Source organism: Heterodontus francisci, chromosome 49 (assembly GCF_036365525.1).
Source record: "Heterodontus francisci isolate sHetFra1 chromosome 49, sHetFra1.hap1, whole genome shotgun sequence".
In the NCBI taxonomy this organism is placed as follows: Eukaryota; Metazoa; Chordata; class Chondrichthyes; order Heterodontiformes; family Heterodontidae; genus Heterodontus; species Heterodontus francisci.
The window spans coordinates 9,646,384-9,667,168 of record NC_090419.1 but is presented as its reverse complement, the minus strand read 5'-3'; the positions used below and the strand labels follow the sequence as shown (position 1 = coordinate 9,667,168).

Here is a 20,785-nt window from a genome sequence, read left to right as displayed (position 1 = left end):
TAACCTGCTCCAGCCCCTACAACACTCGCTATCTCTGTAACCTCCTCCAGCCCCGACAACCCTCCCTATCTCTGTAACCTCCTCCAGTACCGACAACCCTCCCTATCTCTGTAACCTCCTCCAGTAACGACAACACTCCCTATCTCTGTAACCTCCTCCAGTCCCTGCAACCCTCCCTATCTCTGTAAACTCCTCCAGCCCCTACAACCCTCCCTATGTCTGTATAGTCCTCCAGCCCCTACAACCCTCCCTATCTCTGTCAACTCCTCCAGCCCCTACAACCCTCTCTATCTCTGTAAGCTCCTCCAATCTCTGCAACCCTCCCTATCTCAGTAACAACCTCCAGTCCCTCCAACACTCCCTATCCCGGTAACCTCCTCCAGCCCCTGCAACACTCCCTATCTCTGTAACCTCCTCCAGTACCGACAACCCTCCCTATCTCTGTAACCTCCTCCAGTACCGACAACCCTCCCTATCTCTGTAACCTCCTCCAGTACCGACAACCCTCCCTATCTCTGTAACCTCCTCCAGTACCGACAACCCTCCCTATCTCTGTAACCTCCTCCAGTAACGACAACACTCCCTATCTCTGTAACCTCCTCCAGCCCCTACAACACTCCCTATCTCTGTAACCTCCTCCAGCCCCGACAACCCTCCCTATCTCTGTAACCTCCTCCAGTCCCGACAACCCTCCCTATCTCTGTAACCTCCTCCAGTACCGACAACCCTCCCTATCTCTGTAACCTCCTCCAGTACCGACAACCCTCCCTATCTCTGTAACTTCCTCCAGTACCGACAACCCTCCCTATCTCTGTAACCTCCTCCAGTAACGACAACACTCCCTATCTCTGTAACCTCCTCCAGCCCCTACAACACTCCCTATCTCTGTAACCTCCTCCAGCCCCTACAACACTCCCTATCTCTGTAACCTGCTCCAGCCCCTACAACACTCGCTATCTCTGTAACCTCCTCCAGCCCCGACAACCCTCCCTATCTCTGTAACCTCCTCCAGTACCGACAACCCTCCCTATCTCTGTAACCTCCTCCAGTAACGACAACACTCCCTATCTCTGTAACCTCCTCCAGCCGCTACAACACTCCCTATCTCTGTAACCTCCTCCAGCCCGGACAACACTCCCTATCTCTGTAACCTCCTTCACTCCCGACAACACTCCCTACCTCTGTAACCTTCTCCAGCCCCGACAACACTCCCTATCTCTGTAACCTCCTCCAGTCCCGACAACCATCCCTATCTCTGTAATCTCCTCCAGCCCCGACAACCCTCCCTATCTCTGTAACCTCCTGCAGCCCCTGCAACCCTCCCTATCTCTGTAACCTCCTCCAGTCCCGAAAACCCTCCCTATCTCTGAAACCTCCTCAAGTCGCTACAACCCACCCGATCTCTGTAACCTCTTCAAGGTCCAACAACCCTCTCTATCTCTGGAACCTCCTCCAGCCCCGACAACCCTCCCTATCTCTGTAACATCCTCCAGACCCTACAACCCTCCCTATCTCTGTAACCACCACCAGTCCTTAAAACCCTCCCTGTCCCTGCAACCTCCTCCAGTCCCTGCAACCCTCCCTATCTCTGTAAACTCCTCCAGCCCCTACAACCCTCCCTATGTCTGTATAGTAGTCCAGCCCCTACGACCCTCCCTATCTCTGTCAACTCCTCCAGCCCCTACAACCCTCTCTATCTCTGTAAGCTCCTCCAATCTCTGCAACCCTCCCTATCTCAGTAACAACCTCCAGTCCCTCCAACACTCCCTATCCCGGTAACCTCCTCCAGCCCCTGCAACACTCCCTATCTCTGTAACCTCCTCCAGTCCCGAAAACCCTCCCTATCTCTGTAACCTCCTCCAGTCCCTATAACCCTCCCTATCTCTGTAAACTCCTGCAGCCCCTACAACCCTCCCTATCTCTGCAACCTCCTCCAGCCCCTACAAACTTCCCGATCTCTAACTTCCTCCAGACACTACAATCCTCCCTATTTCTGGAACCTCCTAGAGCCCCTACAACCCTCCCTATTCTGTAACCTCCTCCAGTCCCAACAACCATCCCTATCTCTGTAACCTCCTCCAGTCCCGACAACCATCCCTATCTCTGCAACCTCCTCCAGTCCCGACAACCCTCCCTATCTCTGTAAACGCCTCCAGTCCCGACAACCCTCACTATCTCTGTAACCTCCTCCAGTCCCGACATCCCTCCCTATCTCTGTAACCTCCTCCAGTCCCGACAACCCTCCCTATTTCTGGAACCTCCTCCAGCCCCTGCAACCCTCACTATCTATGAAACCTCCTCCAGTCGCTACAACCCACTCGATTTCTGTGACCTCCTCAAGCTCCAACAACCCTCCCTATCTCTGTAACCTCCCACAGCCCAGACAACACTCCCTATCTCTGTAACCTCCTCCAGTCCCGAAAACCCTCCCTATCTCTGAAACCTCCTCAAGTCGCTACAACCCTCCCTATCTCTGTAACCTCCTCCAGCCCCTACAACCCTCCCTAACTCTGTAACCTCCTCCCGTCCCGACAACCATCCCTACCTCTGTAACGGACTCCAGTCCCGAAAACCCTCCCTATATCTGTAACATCCTCCAGCCCCTACAACCCTCCCTATCTCTGTAACCTCCTCCCGTCCCGACAACCATCCCTATCTCTGTAAACTCCTCCAGTCCCAACAACACTCCCTATCTCTGTAACCTCCTCCAGCCCCTACAGTACTCCCTATCTCTGTAACCTCCTCCAGCCCCGACAACCCTCCCTATCTCTGTAACCTCCTTCAGTCACGACAACACTCCCTACCTCTGTAACCTCCTTCAGTCCTGACAACACACCCTACCTCTGTAAACTTCTCCAGCCCCGACAACACCCCCTATCTCTGTAACCTCCGACAGTCCCGACAACCCGCCCTATCTCTGTAACCTCCTCCAGTCTAGAAAACCCTCCCTATCTCTGAAACCTCCTCAAGTCGCTACAACCCACCCGATCTCTGTAACCTCCTCAAGCTCCAACAACCCTCCCTAACTCTGGAACCTCCTCCAGTCCCGACAACCATCCCCACCTCTGTAACGTACTCCAGTCCCGAAAACCCTCCCTATATCTGTAACGTCCTCCAGCCCCTACAACCCTCCCTATCTCTGTAACCTCCTCCCGTCCCGACAACCATCCCTATCTCTGTAAACTCCTCCAGTCCCAACAACACTCCCTACCTCTGTAAACCTCTCCAGTCCCGACAACCATCCCTATCTCTGTAATCTCCTGCATCCCCTACAACACACCCTACCTCTGTAAACTTCTCCAGCCCCGACAACACCCCCTATCTCTGTAACCTCCTACAGTCCCGACAACCCGCCCTATCTCTGTAACCTCCTCCAGTCTAGAAAACCCTCCCTATCTCTGAAACCTACTCAAGTCGCTACAACCCACCCGATCTCTGTAACCTCCTCAAGCTCCAACAAACCTCCCTTTCTCTGGAACCTCCTCCAGTCCCGACAACACACGCAATCTCTGTAACCTCCTCCAGCCCCTAAAACCCTCCCTATCTCTGGAACATCCTCAAACCCCTACAACCCTCCCTATCTCTGTAACCTCCTCCAGCCCCTGTAACCCTCCCTATCTCTGTAACCTCCTCACGTCGCTACAAACCTCCCTATCTCTGTAACCTCCTCCAATCCCTGCAACCCTCCCTATCTCTGTAACAACCTCCAGTCCCTACAACACTCCCTTTCCCTGTAACCTCCTCCAGTCCCTACAACCCTCCCAATCTCTGTAACTTCCTCCAGCCCCAACAACCTTCCCTATCTCTGTAAACTCCTCCAGCCCCGACAACCCTCCCTATTTCTGGAACCTCCTCCAGCCCCTGCAACCCTCACTATCTCTGAAACCTCCTCCAGTCGCTGCAACACACTCGATCTCTGTAACCTCCTCAAGCTCCAACAACCCTCCCTATCTCTGTAACCTCCTCCAGTCCCTACAACACTCCCTATATCTGTAACCTCCTCCAGCCCCGACAAACCTGCCTATCTCTGTAACCACCACCAGTCCTTACACACCTCCCTGTCCCTGCAACCTCCTCCAGTCCCTGCAACCCTCCCTATCTCTGTAACCTCCTCAAGCCCCTACAAACCGCCCCACCTCTGAAAACTCCTCCAGTCCCTACAAGCCTCCCTATCTCTGTAACCTCCTCCAGCCCCTACAAACCGCCCTATCTCTGTAAACTCCTCCAGCCCCGACAACCCTCCCTATCTCTGTAACCTCCACCAATCTCTGCAACCCTCCCTATCTCTGTAACCACCTCCAGTCCCTACAACACTCCCTATCCCTGTAACCTCCTCCAGCCCCAACAACCCTCCCAATCTCTGTAACTTCCTCCAGCCACAACAACATTCCCTATCTCTGTAAACTCCTCCAGCCCCTACAACCCTCCCTATCTCTGTAAACCCCTCCAGCCCGTACAACCCTCTCGATCTCTGTAACCTCCTCCACACTCAACAACCCTCCCTATTTCTGGAACCTCCTCCAGCCCCTACAACCCTCACTATCTCTGAAACCTCCTCCAGCTCTCTACAACCCATCAGATCTCTGTAACCTCCTCCAGCTCCAACAACCCTCCCTATCTCTGGAACCTCCTCCAGTCCTGACAACACAGGCTATCTCTGTAACCTCCTCCAGCCCCTACAACCCTCCCTATCCCTGTAACCTTCAACAGCCCCGACAATCCTCCCTATCTCTGTAACCTCCTCCAGCCACTACAATCCTCCCTATCTCTGTAAGCTCCTCCAGCCCCTACAACCCTCCCTATCTCTGGAACTACCTCCAGTCCCGACAACCCTCCCTATCTCTGTAACCTCCTCCAATCCCTACAACCCTCCCTATCTCTTAACCTAATCCAATCCCTACAACACTCGCTATCTATGTAAACTCCTCCAGCTCCAACAACCCTCCCTATCTCTGGAATCTCCTCCAGACCCGACAACCATCCCTACCTCTGTAACGTACTCCAGTCCCGAAAACCCTCCCTATATCTGTAACGTCCTCCAGCCCCTACAACCCTCCCTATCTCTGTAACCTCCTCCAGTCCCGACAACCATCCCTATCTCTGTAAACTTCTCCAGCCCCTACAGTACTCCCTATCTCTGTAACCTCCTCCAGCCCCGACAACACTCCCTATCTCTGTAACCTCCTCCAGCCCCGACAACACCCCCTATCTCTGTAATCTCCTCCAGTCCCGACAACCATCCCTATCTCTGTAATCTCCTGCATCCCCTACAACACTCCCCATCTCTGTAACCTCCTCCAGCCCCTACAACCCTCCCTATCTCTGTAACCTCCTACAGTCCCGACAACCCGCCCTATCTCTGTAACCTCCTCCAGTCTAGAAAACCCTCCCTATCTCTGAAACCTACTCAAGTCGCTACAACCCACCCGATCTCTGTAACCTCCTCAAGCTCCAACAAACCTCCCTATCTCCGGAACCTCCTCCAGTCCATACAACACACGCAATCTCTGTAACCTCCTACAGCCCCGACAACCCTCCCTATCTCTGTAACCTCCTCCAGCCCCTAAAACCCTCCCTATCTCTGGAACATCCTCAAACCCCTACAACCCTCCCTATCTCTGTAACCTCCTCCAGCCCCTGTAACCCTCCCTATCTCTGTAACCTCCTCACGTCGCTACAAACCTCCCTATCTCTGTAACCTCCTCCAATTCCTGCAACCCTCCCTATCTCTGTAACAACCTCCAGTCCCTACAACACTCCCTTTCCCTGTAACCTCCTCCAGTCCCTACAACCCTCCCAATCTCTGTAACTTCCTCCAGCCCCAACAACCTTCCCTATCTCTGTAAACTCCTCCAGCCCCTACAACCCTCCCTATTTCTGGAACCTCCTCCAGCCCCTGCAACCCTCACTATCTCTGAAACCTCCTCCAGTCGCTACAACACACTCGATCTCTGTAACCTCCTCAAGCTCCAACAACCCTCCCTATCTCTGTAACCTCCTCCAGTCCCTACAACACTCTCGATATCTGTAACCTCCTCCAGCCCCTACAAACCTGCCTATATCTGTAACCACCACCAGTCCTTACAAACCTCCCTGTCCCTGCAACCTCCTCCAGTCCCTGCAACCCTCCCTATCTCTGTAACCTCCTCCAGCCCCTACAAACCGCCCCACCTCTGAAAACTCCTCCAGTCCCTACAAGCCTCCCTATCTCTGTAACCTCCTCCAGCCCCGACAACCCTCCCTATCTCTGTAACCTCCACCAATCTCTGCAACCCTCCCGATCTCTGTAACCACCTCCAGTCCCTACAACACTCCCTATCCCTGTAACCTCCTCCAGCCCCAACAACCCTCCCAATCTCTGTAACCTCCTCCAGCCCCAACAACCCTCCCAATCTCTGTAACTTCCTCCAGCCACAACAACATTCCCTATCTCTGTAAACTCCTCCAGCCCCTACAACCCTCCCTATCTCTGTAAACCCCTCCAGCCCGTACAACCCTCCCGATCTCTGTAACCTCCTCCACACTCTACAACCCTCCCTATTTCTGGAACCTCCTCCAGCCCCTACAACCCTCACTATCTCTGAAATCTCCTCCAGCTCTCTACAACCCATCAGATCTCTGTAACCTCCTCCAGCTCCAACAACCCTCCCTATCTCTGTAACCTCCTCCAGCCCCTACAACCCTCCCTATCCCTGTAACCTTCAACAGCCCCGACAATCCTCCCTATCTCTGTAACCTCCTCCAGCCCCTACAATCCTCCCTATCTCTGTAAGCTCCTCCAGCCACTACAACCCTCCCTATTGCTGTAACCTCCTCCAACCCCTACAACCCTCCCTATCTCTTAACCTAATCCAGTCCCTACAACACTCGCTATCTATGTAAACTCCTCCAGCTCCAACAACCCTCCCTATCTCTGGAATCTCCTCCAGACCCGACAAACCTCCCATTCTCTGTAACCTCCACCAGCTCCTGCAACTCTCCCTATCTCTGTTACGTCCTCCAGCCCATACAACCCTCACTATCTCTGAAACCTCCTCAAGTCCCTACAAAACACCCGATCTCTGTAACCTCCTCCAGCCTCTACAACCCTCCCTTTCACTGTAACCTCCTTCAGACCCTACAAACCTCCCTATCTCTGCAACGTCCTCCAGCCCCTACAACCCTCCCTATCTCTGTAAAGTCCTCCAGACCCTACAAACCTCCCTATCTCTGAAAACTCCTCTTGCCCAAACAACCCTCCCTATCTCTGTAACCTCCTCCAGCTCTCTGCAACCCTCCCTTTCTCTGTCATCACCTCCAGTCACTACAACCCTCCCTATCACTGCAACCTCCTTCAGACCCTACAACCTTCCCTATCTCTGTAACCTCCTCCAGTCCCCACAACACTCGCTATCTCTGTAACCTCCTCCAGCCCCTACAACCCTCACTATCTCTGAAACCTCCTCCAGTCCCTACAACCCTCCCTATCTCTGTAACCTCCTCCAGTCCTGACAACACTCGCTATCTCTGTAACCTCCTCCAGTCCCTACAACCCTCCCTCTCTCTGTAACCTCCTCCAGTCCCTACAACCCTCCCGATCACAGTAAGACCCTCCAGCCCCTACAACCCTCCCTATTTCTGTAAACTCCTCCAGCCCCGAAAACCCTCCCTATCTCTGTAAACTCCTCCAGCCCCTATGACCCTCCCTATCTCTGTAAACTCCTCCAGCTCCTACAACCCTCCCGATCTCTGGAAACTCCTCCAGACACTACAACAGTCCCTATTGCTGGAACCTCCTCCAACCCCTACAACCCTCCCTATCTCTGAAAACTCCTCCAGTCACTACCACCCTCCCTATCTCTGTAACCTCCTCCAGCCCCTACAACACTCGCTATCTATGTAACCTCCTCCAGCCCCGATAACCCTCCCGATCTCTGTAACCTCCACCAGCCCCAACAACCCGCCCTTTTTTTGTAACCTCCTCCAGTCCCTACAACCCTCCCTATCTCTGAAAGCTCCTCCAGCTCTCGACAACGCACCCGATCTCTGTAACCTCCTCCAGCTACAACAACCCTCCCTATCTCTGTAAACTCCTCCAGCCCCTAGAACCCTCCCTATCTCTCTAAACTCCTTAAGCCCCGACAACTTCCCTATGTCTGTAACCTACTCCAGCCTCTACAAACCTCGATATCTCTGTAACCTCCTCCAGCTCTCTGCAACCCTCCCTATCTCTGTAACCATCTCCAGTCCCTTCAACCCTCCCTATCTCTGTAACCTCCTCCAGCCCGTTAAAACCCACCCGATCTCTGTAACCTGCTCCCGCCCCTGCAACCCTCCCTATCTCTGTAAACACCTCCAGCCCCTACAACCCTCCCTATCTCTGTAAACACCTCCAGCCCCTACAACCCTCCCTATCTCTGTAATCTCCTCCAGTCCCTACAACCCTCCCCATCTCTGTAAACACCTCCAGCCCCTACAACCCTCCCTATCTCTGTAAACACCTCCAGCCCCTACAACCCTCCCTATCTCTGTAATCTCCTCCAGCCACTACAACCCTCCCTATCTCTGTAAACACCTCCAGCCCCTACAACCCTCCCTATCTCTGTAACCTCCTCCAGCCACTACAACCCTCCCTATCTCTTAACCTAATCCAGTCCCTACAACACTCGCTATCTATGTAACCTCCTCCAGCCCCTACAACCCTCACTATCTCTGAAACCTCCTCCAGTCCCTACAACCCTCCCTATCTCTGTAACCTCCTCCAGTCCTGACAACACTCGCTATCTCTGTAACCTCCTCCAGCTGTCTGCAACCCTCCCTTTCTCTGTAACCACCTCCAGTCCCTACAACCCTCCCTTTTTGTGTTACCACCTCCAGCCCCTGCAACCCTCATATCTCTGAAACCTCCTCCAGCCCCTACAACCCTCACTATCACTGTAACCTCCTCCAGCCCCGACAACCCACCCTATCCCTATAACCTCCTACAGCCCCGACAACCCTCCCTATCTCTGTGACCTCCTCCAGTCCCTACAACCCTCCCAATCTCTGTAAACACCTCCAGCCCCTACAACCCTCCCTATCTCTGTAATCTCCTCCAGCCCCTACAACCCTCCCTATCTCTGTAAACTCCTCCAGCTACGACAGCTCTCCCTCTCCCTGCAACCTCCTCCAGCCCCTACAACCCTCCCTATCTCTGTAACCTCCTTCAGACCCTACAACCCTCCCTATCTCTGTAACCTCCTCCAGTGCCGACAACCCTCCCTATCTCTGTAACCTCCTCCAGCCCCGACAACCCACCCTATCCCTATAACCTCCTACAGCCCCGACAACCCTCCCTATCTCTGTGACCTCCTCCAGTCCCTACAACCCTCCCTATCTCTGTAACCTCCTCCAGTCCCTAGAACCCTCCCTATCACTGTAAGCTCCTCCAGCCCCTACAACCCTCCCTATCTCTGTAACCTCCTCCAGTCCCTAGAACCCTCCCTATTTCTGTAAACTCCTCCAGCCCCGACAACCATCCCTGTCTCTGTAAACTACTCCAGCCTCCATAACCATCCCTATCTCTGTAAACTTCTCCAGCCCCTGCAACCCTCCCGATCTCTGTAAACTCCTCCAGCCCCTGCAACCCTCCCTATCTCTGTAACCTCCTCCAGCCCCAACAACCTTCACGATCTCTGTAAACAACTCCAGCCCATACAACCCTCCCTATCTCTGTAAACAACTCCAGCCCCTACAACCCTCCCTATCTCTGTAATCTCCTCCAGCCCCTACAACCCTCCCTATCTCTGTAAATTCCTCCAGCCACGACAACTCTCCCTCTCCCTGCAACCTCCTCCAGTCCCTACAACCCTCCCTATCTCTGTAAACACCTCCAGCCCCTTCAGCCCTCCCTATCTCTGTAAACTCCTCCAGCCCGTACAACCCTCCCTATCTCTGTAAACTCCTCCAGCCCCTAGAACCCTCCCCATCTCTGTAAACTCCACGAGCCCCGACAACCCTCCCTATCTCTGTAAAATCCTGCAGCCCCGACAAACCTCCCTATCTCTGTAAACTCCTCCAGCCCCTACAACCCTCCCTATCTCTGTAAACACATCCAGCCCCTCCAACCCTCCCTAACTCTGTAACCTCCTCCAGCCCCTACAACCCTCCCTTTTTGTGGAACCACCTCCAGCCGCCAGAACCCTCACTATCTCTGAAACCTCCTCCAGTCCCTACAAAACACCCGATCTCTGTAACCTCCTCCAGCCCCTACAACCCTCCGTATCTCTATAACCTCCTCCAGCCCCTACAACCCTCCCTATCTCTGTAACTTCCTCCAGTCCCGACAACCCTCCCTATCTCTGTAACCTCCTCCAGCCCCTACAACCCTCCCTATCTCTGTAACTTCCTCCAGTCCCGACAACCCTCCCTATCTCTGTAACCTCCTCCAGCCCCTACAACCCTCCCTATCTCTGTAACCTCCTGCAGCCCCGACAACCCTCTCTATCTCTGTAACCTCCTCCAGTCCCTACAACCCTCCCTATCTCTGTAACCTCCTCCAGCCCCTGCAACCCTCCCTATCTCTGTAACCACCTCCAGCCCCTACAACCCTCCCTATTTATGTAACCTCCTCCAGCCCCTGCAACTCTCCCTATCTCTGTAACCTCCTCCAGCCCCTACAACCTTCACGATCTCTGTAAACCCCTCCAGACACTACAACCCTCCCTATTTCTGGAAACTTCTCCAGCTCCTACAACCCTTCCTATCTCTATAACCTCCTCCAGCCCCTACAACCCTTCCTATCTCTGTAACCTCCTCCAGCTGTCTGCAACCCTCCCTTTCTCTGTAACCACCTCCAGTCCCTACAACCCTCCCTTTTTGTGTTTCCACCTCCAGCCCCTACAACCCTCCCTATCTCTGTAACCTCCTCCAGTGCCGACAACACTCACTATCTCTGTAACCTCCTCCAGTCCCTACAACCCTCCCTATCACTGTAAGCTCCTCCAGCCCCTACAACCCTCCCTATCTCTGTAACCTCCTCCAGCCCCTACAACCCTCCCTATCTCTGGAACCTCCTCCAGACCCGACAATCCTCCCATTCTCTGTAACCTCCTCCAGTCCCTACAACACTCGCTATCTCTGTAACCTCCTCCAGCCCCGACAACCCTCCCTATCTCTGTAACCTCCTCCAGCCCCGACAACCCTCCCTATCTCTGGAACCTTCACCAGCCCCTACAACCCTCCCTATCACTGTAAGCTCCTCCAGCCCCTACAACCCTCCCTATCTCTGTAACCTCCTCCAGCCCCTACAACCCTCCCTATCTCTGGAACCTCCTCCAGACCCGACAATCCTCCCATTCTCTGTAACCTCCTCCAGTCCCTACAACACTCGCTATCTCTGTAACGTCCTCCAGCCCCTACAAACCTCCCTATCTCTGAAAAGACCTCTAGCCCCAACAACTCTCCCTATCTCTGTAACCTCCTCCAGCTGTCTGCAACCCTCCCTTTCTCTGTAACCACCTCCAGTCCCTACAACCCTCCCTTTTTGTGTACCACCTCCAGCCCCTACAACCCTCACTATCTCTGAAACCTCCTCCAGTCCCTACAAAACACCCGATCTCTGTAACCTCCTCCAGCACCGACAACCCTCCCTGTCTCTGTAACCTCCTCCAGTGCCGACAACTCTCCCTATCACTGTAACCTCCTCCAGTCCCTACAACCCTCCCTATCACTGTAAGCTCCTCCAGCCCCTACAACTCTCCCTATTTCTGTAAACTCCTCCAGCCCCGACAACCATCCCTATCTCTGTAAACTCCTCCAGCCCCTGCAACCCTCCCTATCTCTGTAACCTCCTCCATCCCCAACAACCTTCCCTATCTCTGTAACCTCCTCCAGCCCCTACAACCCACCCTATCTCTGTAAACTCCTCCAGCCCCTGCAACCCTCCCTATCTCTGTAAACTCCTCCAGCCCCTGCAACCTTCCCTATCTCTGTAACCTCCTCCATCCCCAACAACCTTCACGATCTCTGCAACCACCTCCAGTCCCTATAACCCACCCTATCTCTGTAATCTCCTCCAGCCCCTACAACCCTCCCTATCTCTGTAAACTCCTCCAGCCACGACAACTCTCCCTCTCCCTGCAACCTCCTCCAGTCCCTACAACCCTCCCTATCTCTGTAAACTCCTCCAGCCCCTTCAACCCTCCCTATCTCTGTAAACTCCTCTAGCCCCTACAACCCTCCCTATCTCTGTAAACACATCCAGCCCCTCCAACCCTCCCTAACTCTGTAAACACATCCAGCCCCTACAACCCTCCCTAACTCTGTAACCTCCTCCAGCCCCTACAACCCTCCCTATCTCTGTAAACACATCCAGCCCCTCCAACCCTCCCTAACTCTGTAACCTCCTCCAGCTGTCTGCAACCCTCCCTTTCTCTGTAACCATCTCCAGTCCCTACAACCCTCCCTTTTTGTGGAACCACCTCCAGCCGCCAGAACCCTCACTATCTCTGAAACCTCCTCCAGTCCCTACAAAACACCCGATCTCTGTAACCTCCTCCAGCCCCTACAACCCTCCCTATCTCTGTAACTTCCTCCAGTCCCGAAAACCCTCCCTATCCCTATAACCTCCTACAGCCCCGACAACCCTCTCGATCTCTCTAATCTCCTCCAGTCCCTACAACCCTCCCTATCTCTGTAACCTCCTCCAGTCCCTACAACACTCCCCATCACTGTAAGTTCCTCCAGCCCCACCAACCCTCCCTATTTCTGTAACCTCCTCCAGCCCCTGCAACCCTCCCTATCTCTGTAACCTCCTCCAGCCCCTACAACCTTCACGATCTCTGTAAACCCCTCCAGACACTACAACCCTCCCTATTTCTGGAACCTCCTCCAGCCCCTGCAACCCTCCCCATCACTGTAAGCTCCTCCAGCCCCTACAACCCTCCCTATCTCTGTAACCTCCTCCAGCCCCTACAACCTTCACGATCTCTGTAAACCCCTCCAGACACTACAACCCTCCCTATTTCTGGAACCTCCTCCAGCCCCTACAACCCTCCCTATCTCTGAAACCTCCTCCAGCTCTCGACAACGCACCCGAACTCTGAAACCTCCTCCAGTCCCTGCAACCCTCCCTATCACTTTAAGCTCCTTCCGCCCCTACAACCCTCCCTATCTCTGTTAACTACTCCAGCCTCTGTAACCATCCTGATCTCTGTAAACTCCTCCAGCCACTACAACCCTCCCTATCTCTGTAAACTCCTCCAGCCCCTTCAACCCTCCCTATCTCTGTAACCTCCTCCAGCCACTACAACCTTCCCGATCTCTGTAACCTCCTCCAGTCCCTACAACCCTCAATATCTCTGTAACTTCCTCCAGCCCCTACAACCCTCCCTATTTCTCTAAACTCCTCCAGCCACTAGAACCCTCCCTCTCTCTGTAAACTCATACAGCCCCTGCAACCCTCCCTATCTCTGTAACCTCCTCCAGCCACTACAACCCTCCCTATTTCTCTAAACTCCTCCAGCCACTGGAACCCTCCCTATCTCTGTAACCTCCTCCAGCCACTACAACCCTCCCTATCTCTGTAACCTCCTCCAGTCCCTACAACCCTCCCTATCTCTGTAACCTCCTCCAGCCACTACAACCCTCCCTATCTCTGTAACCTCCTCCAGTCCCTACAACCCTCCCTATCTCTGTAACCTCCTCCAGCCCCTGCAGCCCTCCCTATCTCTGTAACCTCCTCAAGCCACTACAACCCTCCCTATCTCTGTAACCTCCTCCAGCCACTACAACCCTCCCTATCTCTGTAACCTCCTCCAGTCCCTACAACCCTCCCTATTTCTGGAATCTCCTCCAGTCCCTACAAACCTCAATATCTCTGTAACCTCCTCCAGCCCCTGCAGCCCTCCCTATCTCTGTAACCTCCTCCAGCCCCTACAACCCTCCCTATTTCTCTAAACTCCTCCAGCCACTACAACCCTCCCTATCTCTGTAAACTAATACAGCCCCTGCAACCCTCAATATCTCTGTTACTTCCTCCAGCCCCTACAACGCTCCCCAATCTCTGTAACTTCTTCCAGCCCCTACAACCTTCCCTATTTCTCTAAACTCCTCCAGCCACTAGAACCCTCCCTCTCTCTGTGAACTCCTCCAGCCCCTGCAGCCCTCCCTATCTCTGTAACCTCCTCCAGCCCCTGCAACCCTCCCTATCTCTGTAACCTCCTCCAGCCCCAACAATGCTCCCTCTCTCTGTAAACTCATACAGCCCCTGCAACCCTCCCTAACTCTGTAAACTCCTCCAGCCCCTGCAGCCCTCCCCAACTCTGTAACCTCCTCCAGCCACTGCAACCCTCCCGATCTCTGTAACCTCCTCCAGTCCCTACAACCCTCCCTATTTCTGGAATCTCCTCCAGCCCCTACAAACCTCAATATCTCTGTAACCTCCTCCAGTCCCGACAGCCCACCCTATCTCTGAAACCTCCTCCAGCTCTTGACAATCCTCCCGATCTCTGTAACCTCCTCCAGCTGCAACAACCCTCCCTATCTCTGTAACCTCCGCCCAACCCTACAACCCTCCCTATCTCTGCAACCTCCTCCAGTCCCTAAAACCCTCCCTATCTCTGTAACCACCTCCAGCCCCTACAACCCTCCCTATCTCTGTAACCTCCTCCAGCTCTCTGCAACCATCCCTATCTCTGTAACCACCTCCAGTCACTACAACCCTCCCTCTCCCTGTAACCTCCTCCAGTCCCGACAACCCTCCCTATCTCTGAAAACTCCTCCAGCCCCTACAACGCTCCCTATCTCTGTAAACTCCGCCAGCCCCGACAACCCTCCCTATCTCTGTAAACTCCTCCAGCCATTACAACCCTCCCTATCTCTGTAACCTCCTCCAATCTCTGCAACACTCCCTATCTCTGTAACCACCTCCAGTCCCTACAACCCTCCTTATCCCTGTATCCTCCTCGAGTCCCTACAACCCTCAATATCTCTGTAACTTCCTCCAGCACCTACAACCCTCCCTATCTCTGTAAACTCCTCCAGCCACTAGAACCTTCCCTATCTCTGTAACCTCCTCCAGCCCCTACAACGCTCCCTATCTCTGTAAACTCATCCAGCCCCTGCAACCCTCCCTATATCTGTAACCTCTTCCCGCCCCTACAACTCTCCCTATCTCTGTCACCTCCTCCAGCCCCTACAACCTTCCCGATCACTGTAACCTCCTCCAGTCCCTACAACCCTCCCTATTTCTGGAACCTCCTCCAGTCCCTGCAACCCTCCCTATTTCTGGAACCTCCTCCAGCCCCTACAACCCTCCCTCTCTCTGTAACCTCCTCCAGTCCCTACAACCCTCCCTATCTCTGTAACCTCCTCCAGTCCCTACAACCCTCCCTATTTCTGGAACCTCCTGCAGCCCCTACAACCCTCCCTATCTCTGCAATCTCCTCCAGCCCCTACAACCCTCCCTCTCTCTGTAACCTCCTCCAGCCCCTCCAACCCTCCCTATCTCTGTAACCTCCTCCAGCCCCTACAACCCTCCCTATCTCTGTAACCTCCTGCAGCCCCTACAACCCTCCCTATCTCTGCAATCTCCTCCAGCCCTTACAACCCTCCCTATCTCTGTAACCTCCTCCAGCCCCTGCAACCCTCCTTCTCTCTGTAACCGCCTCCAGCCCCTACAACCCTCCCTCTCTCTGTAACCTCCTCCAGCCCCTACAACCCTCCCTATCTCTGTAACCTCCTCCAGCCCCTACAACCCTCCCTATCTCTGTAACCTCCTCCAGCCCCTCCAACCCTCCCTATCTCTGTAACCTCCTCCAGCCCCTACAACCCTCCCTATCTCTGTAACCTCCTCCAGCCCCTACAACCCTCCCTATCTCTGTATCCTCCTCCAGCCCCTACAAGCCTCCCTATCTCTGTAACCTCCTCCAGCCCCGACAACCCTCCCTATCTCTGTAACCTCCTGCAGCCCCGACAGCCTTCCCGATCTCTGTAACCGCCTCCAGTCCCTACAACCCTCCCTATTTCTGGAACCACCTCCAGCCCCTACAACCTTCCCTCTCTCTGTAACCTCCTCCAGTCCCTGCAACCCTCCCGATCTCTGTAAACTCCTCCAGCCCCTGCAACCCTCCCTATCTCTGTAAACTCCTCCAGCCCCTACAACCCTCCCTATCTCTGTAATCTCCTCCAACCCCTACAACCGTCACTATCTGTGAAACCTCCTCCAGCTCTCTACAACCCTCCCGATCTCTGTAACCTCTTCCAGCTCCAACAACCCTCCCTATCTTCATAACCTCCTCCAGATCCTACAACCCTCCCTATCTCTGTAACCTCCTCCAGTCCCTTCAACCCTCCCTATCTCTGTAACCTCATCCTGCCCCTACAACCCTCCCTATCTCTGTACCCTCCTCCAGCCCCTACAACCCTCCCTATCTCTGTAACCTCCTCCAGCCCCTACAACCCTCCCCCTCTTTGTAAACTCCTCCAGCCACTACAACCCTCCCTATCTCTGTAACCTCCTGCAGCCCCTACAGCCCTCCCTTTCTCTGTATTGTCCTCCAGCCTCTACAACCCTCCCTATCTCTGTAAACTCCTCCTGCAGCCCCTACAACCCTCCCCATCTCTGTAACCTCCTCCAGCCCCTACGACCCTCCCTATCTCTGTAACCTCCTCCCGTCCCTACAACCCTCTGAGATCTCTGCCCTCCTCCAATTCCGGCCTCTTGACCATCCCCCGATTCCCATCGCTCCACCATTGGCGGCCGTGCCTTCAGCTGCCTGGGGCCCCAAGCTCTGGAATTAACTCCCTAAACCTCTCTGCCTCTCTCTCTCCTCCTTTAAGACCGAGCTTTTGGTCGCCTGTCCCTAATATGTGGCCCTGGTGTCAAATGTTTCAGATTTTCACCCCTGTGATTTGCCTTCAGACATTTTATGATGTTAAAGGCACTATTTAAATGTAGTTGTTGTCTGGTCCACTCTCTCTCTTGAGTTCCTTGTGTGCAGTGAGATGTCTGTGGGAGGTGCTGTCAGATTTTATAACATGCACTGAATCTCAGTATTGTGAACTGGAGGCTGAATTAGTCTCTGTTCTCAGTTCTTCGAAGGCTTTTCACTGCACTTTTTTTTGCCTCTGCATTTAGGGCAGCAAAGATTTTTTTTTTAGTTTGGTTTGGAGATACAGCACTTGAAACAGGCCCTTCGGCCCACCAAGTCTGTGCCGACCATCAACCACCCATTTATACTAATCCTACACTAATTCCATCTTCCTACCACATCCCCACCTGTCCTTATATTTCCCTACCACCTACCTATACTAGGGGCAATTGCTGATGGCCAATTAACCTATCAACCTGCAAGTCTTTGGCTGTGGGAGGAAACCGGAGAACCCGGAGGAAACCTACGCAGACACAGGGAGAACTTGCAAACTCCACACAGGCAGTACCCAGAATTGAACCCGGGTCGCTGGAGCTGTGAGGCTGTGGTGCTAACCACTGCACCACCATTGGGAGATGGAGACGTGGAGAGAGAGGGAGTGAGGGAATGGGAGAGGAGGAGGATTGGGAGAGAGAGGGAGAGAGACAAGGAGAGAAATGAGAGAGGGAGAGAGAAGGAGACGAGAGCGGAGGGGGGAAATGAGAGAGGAGAGAGATAGTGTTGCAGGAACGAGAAACAGAGAGTGCGGGAAAGTGAGAGGGCGATGAACAGAAGGGGAGAGGGGACAGGGAAAGAGAGAAGGGGAGAGATAGCTGGAAAGATGGAATGAGAGGGAGGGAGGAAAAGTATAGGAGAAAGGAAAGCTAGGGAGGAGAGTGAAAGCCAGAACAAGAGAGAGATAGAGAGAGAGAAAGAAAGTGATGAAGCAAAAACCAGATAAAGGGCAGAGACAGGGCAAGAGGTGAGGCAAGTGAGGTGGAAGGAAGGGAGATGGAGGGATGGAGGGGTGAGACAGAGGGAAAGGAGAGGGGGGATATGGAAAGACATACAATGGTAAAACCTCGCAGGGGGCAACAGGGGGATAGATTGGTGGGGAGGAGAAACCGGGAGGCAAAGAGGACGGACTGGGAAAGGAGTGAAGGAGAAAGGATGTGTTAAAGGAGTCACAGGGGCACTGAAAGGAGGTAGAGAGAGACCGACTGAGGAGGAAAAAGGGAGAGAGACAAAAACATGGAGAGGGAACTCAAATCAAACAGGAAACTGCAGTCAATAGAAGGAATGAAAAGATTCTGTCTTACCTTGAAGAGACAAGAAAATAATTCCCGTTAGAAAACTTTCCCAAATGTTTTTGTCCTTCTTTGAAGACAGGATTTTCCTTCTTTGAATTCTCTGGCTGCAGACGGGTTTCGAGGAGAGAGTAGAATAGACAGGGGGAGAGGTGTGGGGAACACACATACACACACACACATACACACACACACATACACACACAAGACTGGCTTGTTGTAAGACGCTCTCTCTGTTCCACTTTGTGTTTATATTATTTGTCACTCGGCAGCTGGTGAGCAGTGCAACTTCCTCCCAGACGCTGGAGTGAGCTTCAGTTCTTGGCTGTTCCCACTTGCCTCTCCCGAACTGCTCGGGGCCAAGGCAAAGCCAGTCATGTGGATCTCATCACCACCTGCACTCCTGCCAGTTCAATCTCAGCTCTCTCTCTCTCTCTCGCTGTTTCTCACTCCCCCTCTCTGTTTCTCGCTCCCCCTCTCTGTGTGTGTCTCTCTCGCCTTTCTCTCTCTCTCTGGCTCTCTTCCCCCCCTCTCTGTCTTGCTCTCTCCGTCTGACTCTCTCTCCTCCCCTCTCTCTTTGTCTTGCTCTCTCCCCTCTCTCTGTTTCTCTCTCCCCCTCTTGATCTCTCTCGTCTCTCTCTCCCTGTCTCTTTGTCTCTCTCTATCTCTCTGTTTCGCTCTATCTCTCCTCTCTCTGTCCCTCTCTGTCTATCTGATCTCTCTCTCTCTGTCTCTTTTTTTACCTCTGTCTCTCTCTCTCTGCCTATCTCTCTCTCGCTCTCTGTCTCTCTCTTTGTCTCTCTCTTTTTTTTAATCTCTGTCTCTCTCTCTCTGTCGATTTCTGTGTGTGTGTCTCTCTCTGTTTCTCTCTCTGTTTCTTTTTTTTATCTCTGTCTCTCTCTCTCTCTGTCTGTCTCTCTCTCGCTCTCTGTCTCTCTCTGTCACTCTCTCTCTTTCTGTTTCCTTTTTTTATCTCAGTCTCTCTCTCTCTCTGTCTGTCTCTCTCTCGCTCTCTGTCTCTCTCTTTGTCTCTCTCTCTCTCTCTCTGTTCCTTTTTTTTATCTCTGTCTCTCTCTCTCGCTCTCTGTCTCTCTCTTTGTCTCTCTCTCTCTCTGTTTCTTTTTTTTATCTCTGTCTCTCTCTATCTGTCGATTTCTCTGTGTGTGTGCCTCTCTCTGTTCTTCCTCTCTCTCTGTTCTTTCTCTCTCTAAATTTTGGTCTCCGACTCCAATCTGTCAGTTCAGCTGAAAACCATTTCCCCGCATTCCTCTCTTTCTTTTCCTCCTCTCTCTTTCTTTTCCCTTGTTTATCTTGTATCTAATTCCTGCCATAATCTCCATGGTGACCATACAGCCGTTAACCCTTTGCGGGGACGGGGGTGGAGGGGAGGGGAGGAGGGACGAGTGTGGAGGGTCTGCTCGGTGAGAGTAACGCATGCCTACAGTATGGGGCAAGGGCAGGACCGATGTTGGGTGGGGCAGAAGGGTTGGGGGGTGGGCCATGTAAAAGGATCATAGCGTAAGAAATAAGAGCAGGAGGAGGCCACTCGGCCCTTCGAGACTGCTCCGCCATTCAATGAGGTCATGGCGGATCAGACTGTGACCTTAACTCCACTGTCCTGCTGGTCCACCTGTCACCCTTGATGGAGGGCCCAAGTCAGGTGGCGGATGGAAGGATAAGGACCAGTCTTTGGGGGCCACCACCTTTCTGGAAGGTTGGCCTTGGCTGATAGTTCTCTGCCTTTGCACCCAAGGGTGGCAACTCCTGGAGGGGATGTAGGCAGGAGATATTGTACGAAGGCTTCCATCATGAATCGCCACCCCCATCTGTACATCCTGCGACGTGGTGTGCAACCCGGCTAGTCTCTACCTCCGGATGTCCTGGAGGTGACCGATCCCAACTCACGGACTCTTGTCAGTCTGGATGGGGACATTCGACAAGGTGGGGCATCCTGCGCCGCCCCCCCCACCGCTCATCCATCCCCCGTCTAGGCCAAAAAGGTGCTGAGGACAATCAAGGAACCTCCACCCACCCGCTGCTCAGGGCTGCAAGTTTGGTAACACGGGCGGTGGCTTGAGGCCAGAGTGGAGGTGAGACACTCGGTTCAGGGCTGGGCAGGATATAACACTGGGCGTCTGCCCTGGACTGGGACTCGGACGTGCAGTAAAGAATGCACCATCCTGCATTAATATAGAACCGTTCGCCACCTCAGGACAGTGTGATGCTCTCCCAGGACTGACCCTCCAACAGCGCGGCTCTCCCTCAGTACTGACCCTCTGACAGTGAGGCACTCCCTCAGTACTGACCCTCCGACAGTGCGGCACTCCCTCGGTACTGACCTTCCGACAGTGCGGCACTCCCTCGGTACTGACCCTCTGACAGTGAGGCACTCCCTCGGTACTGACCTTCCGACAGTGCGGCACTCCCTCGGTACTGACCTTCCAACAGTGCGGCACTCCCTCGGTACTGACCCTCTGACAGTGTGGCGCTCCCTCAGTACTGACCCTCTGACAGTGAGGCACTCCCTCAGTACTGACCTTCCGACAGTGCGGCACTCCCTCGGTACTGACCCTCCGACAGTGAGGTGCTCCCTCAGTACTGACCCTC

General features: G+C 53.7%; 1 protein-coding gene across 1 annotated transcript in view; it reads right to left on the bottom strand.

Moving 5' to 3' along the window:
- The window catches only part of bgnb (biglycan b), a 53,856-nt gene extending 34,412 nt beyond the window's left edge, over nt 1-19,444 (bottom strand). Inside the window, exon 1 of the mRNA XM_068024190.1 lies at nt 18,191-19,444. The gene's annotated coding sequence lies outside the window, so the exon portion shown is untranslated. The remainder of the gene's footprint in view (nt 1-18,190) is intronic.
- Between the last annotated feature and the right edge of the window lie 1,341 nt (nt 19,445-20,785).